This window comes from Mesoplodon mirus, assembly GCF_964341445.2.
Source record: "Mesoplodon mirus genome assembly, chromosome: 2".
Classification (NCBI taxonomy): Eukaryota; Metazoa; Chordata; class Mammalia; order Artiodactyla; family Ziphiidae; genus Mesoplodon; species Mesoplodon mirus.
The window spans coordinates 62,291,303-62,305,697 of NC_138977.1; the positions used below are offsets into that span (position 1 = coordinate 62,291,303).

The window sequence follows — 14,395 nt, forward strand, 5'->3', positions numbered from 1 at the left end:
CCGGGCGGGGGGAGCGCGGCGCTGCGGACCCGGGCGGCTGGCAAAGGACGAGGCGGAGGCTGAGGAAGGCAGCGGGGAGACCCGGGCTGCAGCAACAAAGGGCAGCAAGCGATTGGCCGGGCTGCAGGCGAGGTTAGCCGGGGACCGGGGTGGCTGGAGGCAGCGGCGAACGGTGCACGTGCTTGCAGACACTGGCGAGTGTGCAGCCGGGGGGGTGCACGCCCGGCGGGTAAGGGCTTGCTCCCCCTCGGCATGGGATGGCGAGGAGGGTGCAGCTACATCGTACTGCCAGCACCCGGCCTGAGGCTTGCAGGGTAGGGGTGCGTGGGGGTAAGGATGCGAGCCAGGGGGCGGGCGAGTAGTCGCCCGGGACGGGACGGGAGAGGGTGGAGGAGGGGGCGGGATGGAACGCTCCAGGAGGCGCACCCGTCCGCGCGCTCCACCGCAGGAGCTGGCGACTGAGAACCTCGAATTTTAACTTCGCGTGCCCGCCCGCGCGCGCCCGCCCGCGCCCACCCCTAAATCCTGCGGCCGCCGCCAGCGATCAGCTCTCACACAAACTTTAGCTGCGGGCTAGGGGCTTTGGGGTTGTGGGGGAGGGGAGAGGGAATAGGTCCTCTGATTGGCGTTGTCTGCAGCCAATAAGGCCAAGTGCCTCTCCTGCGAGTAGACCCAATCCATTTCTAGAGGTAGAAGGGGCGGGTAGGTGGAAGTGGAGGTGGCGCGGTGTCTGGGAGAGAGAAAAAGGGCTAGACCAATAGGTGCCCACAAGAGGCGGGCCCAGAGGTCTGTTGATTGGTACTGGCAGTGGACCCTCCCCCGGGGTGGTACCGGAGGGGGGGCTGATGGGTCGAGGGGTGTGGCTATGCGGAGGCGAGATGACCGGCAGGATCCTACCCCAATGGGCTGCAGAGTGGTTACTGTGTGGGTGACGGACAGACCCTTAGGCCAACGGGTGGCCCTAAGTGTCTGCGGTCTAGCCCAATGGAGCAGCGCCGGGGCGGGGCCGCGGCTCGGGTTTAATGAGACTCCATTGGGCTGTAATCAGTGTCATGTCGGATTCATGTCAACGACAACAACAGGGGGACACAAAATGGCGGCGGCTTAGCTCCTACCCCTGGCGGCGGCGGCAGCGGTGGCGGAGGCGACGGCACCTCCTCCAGGCGGCAGCCGCGGCTTCTTTCTCAAGCAGCGGCAGCGCCCCCGGCAGGTGCGGTGGCGGTAGCGCGCGGCCAGGTCTGTCACCCACCCCGCGCGTTCCCAGGGGGAGGAGACTGGGCGGGAGGGGAGCGGGCGGGGGGGGGAAATCGGGGGCTTGTGACGCCCCTCCCACAGGCCTCTGCGCGAGGGTCACCGCAGGGCCGCTCGGGGTCAGGCTGCCCCTGAGCGTGACGGTAGGGGGCGGGGGAAGGGGGAGGAGGGACAGGCCCCGCCCCTCACCGGGGCCTCCAGGGCAAGGGGCGGGGCTTGAGGGTGGAGGGGGCGGGGCGACACGGGGTGGGGGCGGGGCTCGGGTGGTCGGAAGGCGGGGGTTTGGAGGGGTTTTCTGAGTGGGAGAGACCCAGTAGGGACGGTGGGGGGGCCAGTGAGCGTCTGGGAAGTACACTCCCAGTGAGGGGGTGGATGGGAGGGGAAACTGGAGGTGTGCAGGCAGGTGCAGAGTGGAGAGTGGGAAGAGTGCAAAATTGGATATGTGGAAGGGGGACCGAGGGGCAGGTGAAATGGTGCAGAAGGGTGAGATTGCAGTTATCTGGGGGCAGAGTAAGAATGGATTTGGGTGTGGTAGATGTGGAGTAGTGTTGAGAAAGCGATGCAGAGTAGATATTGGATTGGAGGAAGTATTGGGGAAACTGAGAAACAGGTACAGTTACTGTGGTGGGAAGGAGGTATGTGGGTGAATCGGAATGTTGGAATAGGAAGGTTTGCTAGCTTTGGGGAATAGGAAGCATTAAAAAAAACATGGAGGGATGGGACCGATATTCTTGGGAGTCTCTGAAAGGTAAGACAGCACAGCAGACTTAAATGTGAAGTGAGGCTACTTAGAACTTAGATATATGCAAAATATATCTAGCAGAAAATCTCATGGGGTCAGGGGATTGGAACGGGTGACAGGTGTGAAGAAAGATGGGTGGGGCTGGGTCAATGTGATTTAGACTGCACCCAGAGTGAGGATGGGGCAGCAAAGGTGTTAGTTTGGGATATAGGGTTGTTTGATAGGCTGGATTTCTTGGGTGTAACTTGAGCTGGGGTCAGGAAAGGGGGAACAGGGTGTCTGTCTCAGAAGGAGGCTCCCTGTGTACTACCTCGGGAAAGGGCATTGTGTAGTTTTGAATTTGTAAGTACTTTGGTCTGAGGTGAGTGCAGGGAGTGGTGTGAGACAAGGGGCAAAGGCAGAGGGGGGGTTAGATTACAAACGTGGAAAATAGGAAAAGAGAACCAATGAAAGAAGTTGGGGGTGGAGGTGCCCAGAAATTCAAGGTAAAGAGAAAGAGTATATGAAGACTTTTCCATATAGGGACAGGAGGTGGGAGTAGATAATGGGAATGTTGGGATAGTTATGTGGTACTCCAAAAAAGGTGTGTGTTTGTTGGCTTGTTTGTTTTGTATGACTATGAGTGAAGTACATTCTTCCTGTCTTGTGTACCCTAGATTTTCTGGGATAGCCCTGAAGTAAAACACTCCATTCTTTTTTTTTTTAATCAATTTATTTATTTATGTATGTATTTATTTTTGGCTGCATTGGGTATTCGTTGCTGCACTCGGGCTTTCGTTAGTTGCTTGGAGCGGGGGCTGCTCTTTGTTGTGGTACGCGGGCTTCTCATCGTGGTGACTTCTCTTGTTGTGGAGCACGGGCTCTAGGCGCGCGGGCTTCAGTAGTTGTGGCACGCAGGCTCATTAGTTGTGGCTCAAGGTCCTGGAGCGCAGGCTCAGTAGTTGTGGCGCACGGGCTTAGGTGCTCCGCGGCATGTGGGATCTTCCCGGACCAGGGCTTGAACCCGTGTCCCTTGCATTGGCAGGCGGGTTCTTAACCACTGCACCACCAGGGAAGCCCTCCATTCTTTTTTTTTATTCATAAATTCTTAACACATTTATCAAAATGAATTGGGGCAGGTTTTTTTTTTCATGTTTTTAAGACGGAAAGCATAATGCATGTTTCAGTAAAGGATAAGATTCTTACCTGAGAACTTATACTTAGGGTTGAAGGTTGAGAAGGTGAAGTGATGATTAAAGAAAAAAAGCAGAAGAAAAGATAGAGGCAGAGGAAGGTTTTAACATTAAAAAAGGAACTTAGGAGAATGACTGGCTGGTGGTAATGACACGGTCCGTTGAAATTTTGCCTACCAGCCAAACCCAGGCCTCTGAGTAGAGTGGATATTATGTCATTGCCGTTACACCAAATGTTTCTCTCTGCACTACTTGCCAGATGTAAGTCATAACAGGAATGAAAGGTAAAATAGGGTGAGTATTGGAAGGTAGTTGAGAAAGTTCCATAAATAATGTTAATGTACTTCAGAAACTTTCATGGACTTTCGAATACCAGTTAAAAGACGTAGCCAACCGATATAGCTTTACTAAATGCCAGGGTTCCTCACAGGTGACTTTTCAGTCTCTTAGATAGTTCTTGACACAATAGTTTCAGTTTTCGTGCATACCGTGTATACGGATGCCTGAATTTTTGTCAAGCGAGAGAAAAGGAATTGTTTTATGAAAGCAGGGATGTGTGAGCTGTAGTGATCCATCTTTGCTTATAGAACAGTAAATGACTAGTGGATGGGAGAAGTGCGAGGAAGGGATATTTCTTCCCTGTAATGCTTTAATTTGCATTTACAAAGCACCTTTAAGTACCTTTCTTTAGGACTCCCACAATCTTCCACAATTTTTGTATCATCCATTCCACTCTTGCTGGCTATTTGAGTTGTTTCTAGTATTGGGAAATTGTGAACTAAGCTGCTGTGAGTGTTCCCATATCCATCATCTGTTGCGCACGTGCACAGTCTCTCTGAGGTGTACAGCTAGGAATGGAGCTGCTGGTTCACAGGCAGCGTGACCGTTTATGCTGGTTTATGCCTGTTGTCCTAGTGTAATTAGTAGTATAGCACCTTTAATTCTCAGCAGTGTCTGGATTTGGATGATGAGCTGTATGGTTGCCCTAGTCACGGGGTATGCTTGTCTTCAACTTTACTAGGTACCAGTCAGACTGTTTTCCAAAGTGTCGTACCACGTTATACTCCCTCCAGTATATTATCTCATATATATATATATATATATATATATATATATATATATATATATATATATATATATATATGCGATCCCTGGCTTCTCATCCTCCCCAACTTAGTTTTTTCAATTTAGCCAATCTGGTAAACTTTGCATTTACTTGATTAGTAAGGAGGTTGAACAGCTTTTCATATGCTACCTGGATTTCCTCCTTTGTAAAGTTCCTGTTTAAGTCGGCCCCCACCCCCACCCCCACCCCCACCCCCACCCCCACCCCCACCCGCCTTTGTAAATTGGTCCTTGTATCTTTCATTGCTATTTAGAAGTTATTTACTCTGGATACAAATTCTTTGTCCTGTGTGTGTGTTGCAAATGCCTTCCTCCATTCTCTGGCTTGCCTTTTCACTCTCTTTATGGTACGCGGGCCTCACACTGTTGTGGCCTCTCCCGTTGCGGAGCACAGGCTCCGGACGCGCAGGCTCAGCGGCCATGGCTCACGGGCCCAGCCGCTCCGCGGCATGTGGGATCCTCCCGGACCGGGGCACGAACCCGTGTTCCCTGCATCGGGAGGCGGACTCTCAACCACTGCGCCACCAGGGAAGCCTTGGTTAGTGTTTTTTGTGTCTTGTTTTAAGACTCTTTTCCTACCCTCAGGTTAAGTAGATATTCTCCTATCAGTATTCTAAAAGCTTTACTGACCTTAAAAGATGTATGATTATGAGTCAAATGCACTCTTTTGACCCCATCCTCGCCATTACAAATCAATTTTTGCTTTTCTTCACTTTCTTCTGTTCTCTGTCTTGAATTTTTACTTGTCTGCAACTATAACTGAGAGCCACGTGCTGACTTCCCCTGTCTCATAGGAGAAAATGGTCATATAGACAGAAGTTCAGCCAGGTTAGATTTTACAGGTCTCCAGCTGAGACTGTATTGCCCTTTTTCCTTTTATGAGCTAGCATTTTATTGTGTTCCTGCTATGTGTCTGCCACCATCCTTGGTTCTTTCATATTTGTTATCTCAATTATTCCTCTTTACAGTTCTGCAAAACTGTACATTTTTCTCATTTTTACAAGCGGGAAAACTGAGACTTAGATTGATTCAGTAACATGTTCAATATCCCACAGTTTAGGTAGCTGACAAGGTGGGGACTTGATTCCTGAACTCTCTAGATCCATCCCATCATAGCACATCACCTTGTTAACACAAGCCTGTTTGATAAGATCCAAAACCGATGAGAATAACTTTCTTTTAATGTAATATGTCCTACTTTAAGCACTCATAGAGATAATTATTGTGAAACTGGATAAAACTGTTGACCTCTCTGTGTATGTTAAAATAGGTAGAGTAGTGCGTGGACCTTAAGAGGTCCTTGGATGGGCAGTAGAGGTTCTGTAAGCCCTTGAAATTGTATTCAAATGTCTGTATGTACATGTGTTCCTTTTATTTTTTTTTTTTTTTTTTTTTTTTTTTTTGCGGTATGCGGGCCTCTCACTGTTGTGGCCTCTCCCGTTGCGGAGCACAGGCTCCGGATGCGCAGGCCCAGCGGCCATGGCTCACGGGCCCAGCCGCTCCGCGGCATATGGGATCCTCCCAGACCGGGGCACGAACCCGTATCCCCTGCATCGGCAGGCGGACTCTCAACCACTGCGCCACCAGGGAGGCCCTGAATAGCAATTTTAAAACGCCAAAAAAGATACTCTAAATTTAGTTGATTATTTCTTAAGTGAAAGTGCTTACTTATAATATCATCATTACTAATCAGTGTACCCTGGCTCCAAAGGCCTGATGACTTCACATGACTTTTCATCTTGTCTCTAAAATCCTCTGTTTTACAAGGGATCAAATTTCCTGTGAGTTTCCTAACAGTGTGATTAAAGTTTAGAGACTGAAACTGTTGAGCACTTAAATGCAGGGATGACTATACAAACGTAACTCATGGGCTTCACCAGGAGATTTGGGACATGTCTCTACTAATTTATGATGATGATGTTGAAATTAATCTTTGCTAGGGATTATGGAAGCCATAATAGTTTATTGATGGTTCAGTTATTGTTTGTTGAAGCAGATTTACACAATTATAGTTTAATGACATAACAAGGATATTGTCAACTAGGAGCGCATGACATGAAAAATTAAACTTCCAATTAATCTAATATGTATTAGTTGAAATGATAATTTTCATGGTGATTTAGCCTCTTAGAAATCCTTGGAAAACATTATTAGCTTATGAATTGAAAACTCTCTATGTTAATGAGTAGTGAGAAAGAACTTAGTATTATTCTAAAAAGATGGGGAATTAAATATTCAATTCAGCTAACATTTATGGAGTGCCTACTCTGGGCTTGCTGCTGAGTTAGGCTCATAAATATAAGTTGAACACGATTGATATGTGGAGAGAGGAAATACTGGTTGCTTTTGTTTGTTCCTTCAGTCATACTTCCCTCCAGCCTATACTGGATGGATACCATTGCCAGAATTATTCAAACGTTCAACAAATTTGTATGTGTGTGCATGTGTGTGTGTGCTTGCACTCCACTATACCTTATTGTGTCCCTACTTCTGCAGTGGCTTTCTGTTACTTCATCTGTCATGTTCACACGCCTCAGCCTGGCTTTTGGCACAGCCAACTTTATTTCTTATTCCTCTTCAACACATCCCCACTCCAGGCATGCACATGGATTAGGTATCCCTTTGGTCTGACAGCTCATTCTTAGCTCTGTGCCTTCTCCTAGATTCCCTTCTTTCATTTACTGATGCATTCATTTAACAGATAGGCATTGAGCCCCTCTTATGTTAAGTTGTGGTCCTGGGAAGTCTTGGGGCACGCCAAGATGAATCAAACATGAGTCCTGTTCTTAAGAATTGTACAGTCTAAGGCTTCCCTGGTGGCGCAGTGGTTGAGAGTCTGCCTGCCAATGCAGGGGACACGGGTTCGAGCCCTGGTCTGGGAGGATCCCACATGTTGCAGAGCAGCTGGGCCCGTGAGCCACAACTACTGAGCCTGTGCATCTGGAGCCTGTACTCTGCAACAGGAGAGGCTGCGATAGTGAGAGGCCTGGGCACCGCGATGAAGGGTGGCACCCGCTTGCCGCAGCTAGAGAAAGCCCTCGGGCGGAAACGGGGACTCAACACAGCCATAAATAAATAAATAAAAGCCATTTCTTAAAAAAAAAACAACCACTACTCAAAAAAAGAATTGTACAGTCTAGTAGGGGAGACGAGGTCTGTGTATGAGTAAGCAAAATACAAAGTGGAAAATGAATGCCAAATAACAAGAAAGCTAAAAGCTTCCTGTTAGGGATGTAGGGCTTCTGAGAAGGTGTCTGTTTGCACTGGGCCACAAAGGATTTGAATTGGGGTGGAGAGGCTAGGCAGTTGTCCAATTTCTACCTTGTCTTTCAAGGTCCAGTTTAAGTCCTCTCTGTCCAAGGGATGTTCTACCCATCCACAGTCAACAAGGAATAGTCACAAACACAAAAATGTTTTCAGACATTTTTCCTTCTGTATTCAGCGGAACCCTTTCTTTGAAGTGAATCTTATGGAGAAGCCCATTATACATAGAATAGTTAAGGTAGACATCTTTGTTTGGTGCAAAGGATTATGGTGGCCCTAGTGTTTGACCCACAAGGGCACCTACAGGTGGTGCCCATACCCAAGGCACTTTCTCACAAGAGATCCAAGGAGCCTAGTCTGAAAACCAATGGAGAGACAGGAAAGTGTTTAGGTTTTAGCATCTGAATTAAAATCTTTCATGACTTAGTGGTCTGAGGTCTTGACCTTCAGGAATCAGTTTTTCTTTCGCAAAATGCGGGCAACAGAGCTACCTTACAGGGTTATTTTAAGGTTTACTGATAATCTATGTAAAGTGCCAGGTCCACAGTAGGTGTCGGACAATGGTTGTTATTATTATAGTTTAGTGCTTTATTTCTTTTAAAAAAATAATTTGGGGTGAAATTCACACAACATAAAACTAACCATTTTATTTTATTTATTATTTATTTTAATCAATTTGCTTTATTTATTTATTTTTGGCTGCATTGGGTCTTCGTTGCTGCGCGTGGGCTTTCTCTACTTGCAGCAAGAGGGAGCTACTCTTCGTTGTTCTGCGCGGGCTTCTCATTACAGTGGCTTCTCTTGTTGCGGAGCTCGGGCTCTAGGTGTGCAGGCTTCAGTAGTTGTGGTGCATGGGCTCAGTAGTTGTGGCTTGCAGGCTCAGTAGTTTTGGCGCACAGGCTTAGTTGCTCTGTGGCATGTGGGATCTTCCCGGACCAGGGCTCGAACCCGTGTCCCCTGCATTGGCACGCAGATTCTTAACCACTGTGCCACCAGGGAAGCCCAAAACTAACCATTTTAAAGTGAACAATTCAGTGACATTTAGTATATTCACAGTGTTGTGTGACCACCACCTCTATGTAGTTTCAAAACATTGTCATCATTACAAAATAAAATCCCTTACCCATTAAGCAGTTTTTTCCTAACCACTTCCCCCATCCCTTACCCATTAAGCAGTTTTATCCTAACCACTTCCCCCATCCCTGCCCAGGCCCCACCAATCTATGTTCTGTTTATAGCTTTATCTGTTCTGGATGTTTCCCATAAATGGGATTATTATGATATGTAACCTTTTGTGTCTGGCTTCTTTCACAACATATTTTTGAGGTTCATCCATGTTGTAGCATGTATCACTGCTTCATTTCTTATTATCACTGAATAATATTCCAGTGTATGGATATATCACATTTTCTTCATCCATTCATCTGTTGATGGACATTGGCTTTTTTCCATTTTTTGGCTATTGTGAATAGTGCTGTCATGAACATGAGTGTACGTGTACTTATTTGAGTACCTGTTTTCAGTTCTTTGGGGTGTATACCTAGAAGTGGAATTGTGGGGTCATATGGTAATTTTATGTTTAAATTTTTGAGGAACCACCAAATGGTGCTTAATCACTTCTTATACCCACAGCATCTACCATAGGGCTGTACTCACAGAACAACATCTCACTAAATATTTGTTGGTTGTTCTTTGATTAGTATTTATAACCTCACCTCCCAATTCACATGTTTTGGGCCTTGAGCATCAATTTTAAGGGAAATAGATGCATCCAGGACTTGAAAGTTAGCCAGTATCACCGTATAGATGTATCTGATTGTTGTCAGACAGCAGATAAAATCTGTTCACTGAGGATGCTGTTTGGAGCATCTGTGCTAATGCTCTGTGTTGGGTGGTTACAGAAGAAAAGTTAAGGTCCCTTCCCTTAAGCAGTGTATGTTCTGTTTCAGAAGATATTGTTAAGATTTGTGGATCCTCACTCAATTACATAGCAGGCTATGAAAAAATCCAGGGGCCTATAAAAGCGAGAGAGCTAAAAATAACTGTTAGCAAGTGAAACTTAGGATGACAAAAGAGTAAACTCTACTATTAATCTTTATTTTTTTTCTACCACTGTTATTGGCTCATCCACAGTCTCATGACTTGAGTGTTATGACATTGATTTTGAAACAACACACAGCTTTAGCAAAAGCTTAGAGGAGGCTTCACATATTATTTATGATCCAGGATATTTTGACTCTTCTTATTGCTGACATGTGTATTTCTGAATAGTGTTGATATTTATATAATACTAATGAAGCCAAAAGCTCAGTGTTGGACTAAGCATTTCTCTAGATCTGTTTAGAATAATGTGTAATGAGTGATGTAAATAGTGTTTTACTATAAGACTGTATGATACAACCATATAATTTACTGATGTTATTTTGTAGTTAAAAATAAAATGATTCAAAACCTTAGAAAATAGAATAATTTAATTTTGATGTAGCATGAGTCCCCAGAATTAATTTGGAATGACTTATTCTCATTTTGATAGGCTTTTAGTCCAACTTTCAAGTTTTTATAGGAAAAAATGAAAAGAGAATAATGGTTTTTAGGGTTGTACTTGTAATAGAATATGCTGTCTCCGTATGAAACAAATCCTAGGGCTCTGGAAAAGAGAAGTGGTATGGATAATTCTGAATCAGGGGGAGAAACATTTCTATTTGCCTTTTAAATGAATTATGCATATTTTTCCTTAGATTTGTCTTTCTAGTTAGATACTGCTTAGACTAAAATTAAATTGGTTTTCAATCTATTCTCTTAGCATATACCAATTTACAGTGGGGCCAGTGGGATGTCAGAAACAAACCAGCCTAAGATTTAAAAATTTGCAGTGGATAATATACAAAGTGGATAATATACATGTGTTTAGTTGAGAATTGGCTGCAGATAAGAGACTTCGGATTTTGTTCCTCTCCTAGCTCTGTGTGTGTGTATGTTTTTAACACTGATTCGGCTTGTAGCAAAGAGCTGCTGAGTTACATCTGTTTCTGCCTAGTTAACTCTGTTGGTTGGTGTCAGATGAGAGCTAATTTTGATATTAAATTGAGGAGTGGGGTGTGTGTCTGTGGCTGCGGGAAGGGAGAAAGGGGATCCAAGGTTGCTTGGTTGTTTTGTACACTATCAAAGTGCAGCTATTCACAGTGTTTTTTTACATTTATTTTTTGCCTTTGAAGTAAAAATGATCACTACTGTCCTGAAATGTGACCTGTACCAGCACATACTTACTATTGTGGAAAATGGTGCATCCTTCTCTTAGGTGCAGTTATTGGCCGTATCTTGATAGTTCAGTCAGTACCTAGATGCCAGGTGACTTTTGGGACAAATAGTGAATGTTGCCTGGGAAAGTTAATATTGACCTTTAAACAGTGTTAGACTTTTTTTTTCCTCCAGACAAAATGTTATACCTGCCTGGCTATTTGAGTAATAGTGGGATTTTTTTTTTTTTTTTTAATGATGGAATTCTTTTTTAGACTCCATCACAAACCTGATTTTTTAAAATTTGGAGAACAGGTCTGGCCTTAAAGAAGAGTGAAAGTTTACTTCTTTAGGTACTCGCTGTGGGGCTTCATGTCCTGTCCTGAATTCCGTGTTCTTAAATACCCTTTAGTGGTATGAAAGAGCTAACATACCACCAAACATAGTATACCAGTAAAGTCACTGCAGCTGTTTGGATTGAATAGTTGAGGAGATCCATAGATGGTTGCTGAATTTTAAGGATGTCTTTAATGCCCAAATTAACATTTACATTTTTTTCTTTTGGCAGATTTGCCTGAAGATCTGGACAATCTTCTTTTTTGTCATGGACTGTTAAAACACTTGGAGTTCCAATTCTGGTATTTTCCCTTGTTTTATTATATTTTTAAGATATAAAATGTCAGTCTTGTTGAAATGTGTTGGTAATGGAGATGAACAATTCTTTTGATTGTGGTTAGGATTGTGGTAATAGCTTGTCATGAAGGTATATTTTAAGGGTTTATTAGTTATGAAATGTGTTTTGTTTTAATGTATGTTCATTTGCTTGTGTAACCAAAATTCCTGAAAGCAACTTTGCAATATTGGATACTTTTCTGTGACCTCTTTTCCTGCTTCCTGCAGTTGTATTTTGTGCAATCAAATTAAATTAGTTGGTTCATCCTGAATAAATGATGAAAGATGAAATAATTATTTGGACATGGTGAAATGTCTTCTAATGAAATTTTGCCCCGAACCGTTTTACTTTGGAAAGATCAGCTTCCTGTTTTAAACTTACTAAAGCAGAGTGATTCCTGTGTTCTATCGTGAAAGTGGTTGCACTATGAAAGCCAATGATTTCATTCCTAAACACACCGTGTTCCAAGTCTAACAGTCAGTAATTTATATAATGACACAAAGGGGAGTGCTTATTAGATTTGCAGATGACATAGATGACAGAATCAAGATTCAAAACAATTTTTAACAAGTTGGAAGACAGACTCAAACCAACAAGATGTACTTGAACTGTGATAAAATTTAAAAATCCCAGCATTTAAATTTGCATAAGGAAGAGAATGAAAAGACTCGGCTTGACAGAATTTTTGAAAGAATATCTGGGATTTTTAGTTGGACTACCTGCTTGGCATGAGCCAGTTGTATGGCAGGCCTGGTAAGGAAGTTCATGTTACCTTGGGTTGCATTTATAATTGGATAATGCCTGGAATGCCAGATTTTAAGATGGGCATTAGCCAGACTAATGAGTGACCAAGAGGAGGAGGTGCTTGGAAACCTGTGATAATGTGGGCATGTTAAGGAACTGGGATATGAGTGGTCCAAGATGGGGCTGGAGGTAGAATGGGGTTTGATTGTAGCAGTTTTCAAAAGATATTTGTTTCCAAGTATATGAAGGCTCCTCATATTAAAGAATTTCTTGAGATTGTTCCAGGGGAACTAGGACTAGCGGGTAGAAGTTATGGGAAGGCAGATTTTGGCTCCTGTGAGCAAGAAATATATTACAGTTAGAGCTGTCCAACAGTGGCATGAGCTGTCTTAAGAAGTGACAAATTCTTAATCACTGGAAGTATTTTGAGACTTTATGGCCTATCTGTTGGGGATATTGAAAAAGGGATCTTTTACTGTTTAACTAGAGGTTGGACTGGATAACCTCGAAGGTCCCTGTAGCCCCAAGTTTTCTAAATCTGAGGGGAGAAAAGTGGAGTGAACCTACAGCTTACTGATTGCAAAAAGGACAATCCTTTTAAATTGCCTCTTTCAAGCTGACTGAACTAGTATAGTTCAATGGCCTAATTGTTTTCAGCAACAGAATATTTGAGAGCAAATGTTAAATTCTTCAGTGTATCTGGCTAAAGTTTTGAGGAAAGACATTATTTTCCCCTTTGAGGTACATTAAATGTAAGTAAACAACCAGAGATCACTTTAATTTTATATTTTATGAGACATTTTTCAGAGTGTGTAGACATTGTATTGGATGGAAGTGATGATAGCTACTATATACTAAATATTAGATACTATGTTCACTTAATTCTCTCAACAATCCTGGGAGGGATATACTGTTATTTCCCTACAGATAAAGTGATGGAAATGTTAAGTCATTTTCCCAGGGTTTCTCCGCTAGACATTGGTAGGGCTGGAGTGCATACTATTAGTCTAGTTGCAGAGGCAGAACTAGCTAGAGCAGGCAGTCGTGGCTCAGGTGAAGATAGAGCTGACTTAGACTTTAGAATAATGACATTTGAGCCTTGAGTCTACTACTGACTGTTATCCTGAGTGAGTTCCACCTTCCCCTGAGCCTCAGTTTACCCATTGAGTCATCCTGCAGATTACATGACAAGTTATACGCAAGCACACTCTGTAAACTTTAAACTATAAAAAAGAGTTAAGATGTGGATATTATCTGTGAAGAGCAAGGTTAGAGCCCAGATATGACCCAACTCCCAGGCCAGAATGCTTTGGCCTGGTGCTCTTGGCAGGTGTACTCAATACCAGATTGGAGACCTAGGGGATTTTTGTGTATACCAGGAGGTTCTCAGAGAGCAGTATCACTCCCTACCTGGTATCAGATTTGTACAAACCTTGCTCAAATTGAGCAGTTTCATGAGCTAACTGGGTACTAAGACACCTAGAGTTTTCCGTTGTCAAAAGGTGACTGGTTATGTTACTACATTAGTTTCAGTTTTCCAACCTGTGGGTTAGAGAATGTCACCAACCCTCTTCAAAGGTATGGGAAAACCTGATTCTGTAGAAATGGCTCAATGGGAAATTTTCTTACTTTTGAGACTTGGGAAATAGAATGTTTAGCTGAAATAGAAGAATCAGGATCATTGCTTTTTTTTTTTTTTTTTGGCTGCACCGCGCATCTTGCGGCATCTTAGTTCCCCGACCAGGGTTAGGGATCAAACCCAACCCTACCTCATGCAGTGGAAGTGCAGAGTTCTAACCACTGGACTGCCAGGGAATGCCCTCTTTTTTTTTTTTAATGATTAAATACATTTATTAATTTCTTTAACTTGGTCAAAAGTATCCATCAAGGGCCTCCCTGGTGGCGCAGTGGTTGAGAGTCCGCCTGCCGATGCAGGGGATACGGGTTCGTGCCCCGGTCTGGGAGGATCCCATATGCCGCGGAGCGGCTGGGCCCGTGAGCCATGGCCGCTGGGCCTGCGCGTCCGGAGCCTGTGCTCCGCGGCGGGGGAGGCCACGGCGGTGAGAGGCCCGCATACCGCAAAAAAAAAAAAAAAAAAAAAAAAAAGTATCCATCAAAAATTTTCAGCAAGCATCATTTTAAATGGTGAAATGTTAGCACTCTCTCCTTTAAAATCAGTAAAGGATG

The 14,395-nt window shown here is 44.0% G+C and overlaps 1 protein-coding gene across 1 annotated transcript in view; it reads left to right on the forward strand.

The window, feature by feature from the left end:
• The first annotated feature begins 291 nt into the window (after positions 1-291).
• KAT6B (lysine acetyltransferase 6B) overlaps positions 292-14,395 on the forward strand; it is a 182,327-nt gene continuing 168,223 nt past the window's right edge. Inside the window, 2 exon segments of the mRNA XM_082606337.1 lie at positions 292-314; positions 11,360-11,429. The gene's annotated coding sequence lies outside the window, so the exon portion shown is untranslated.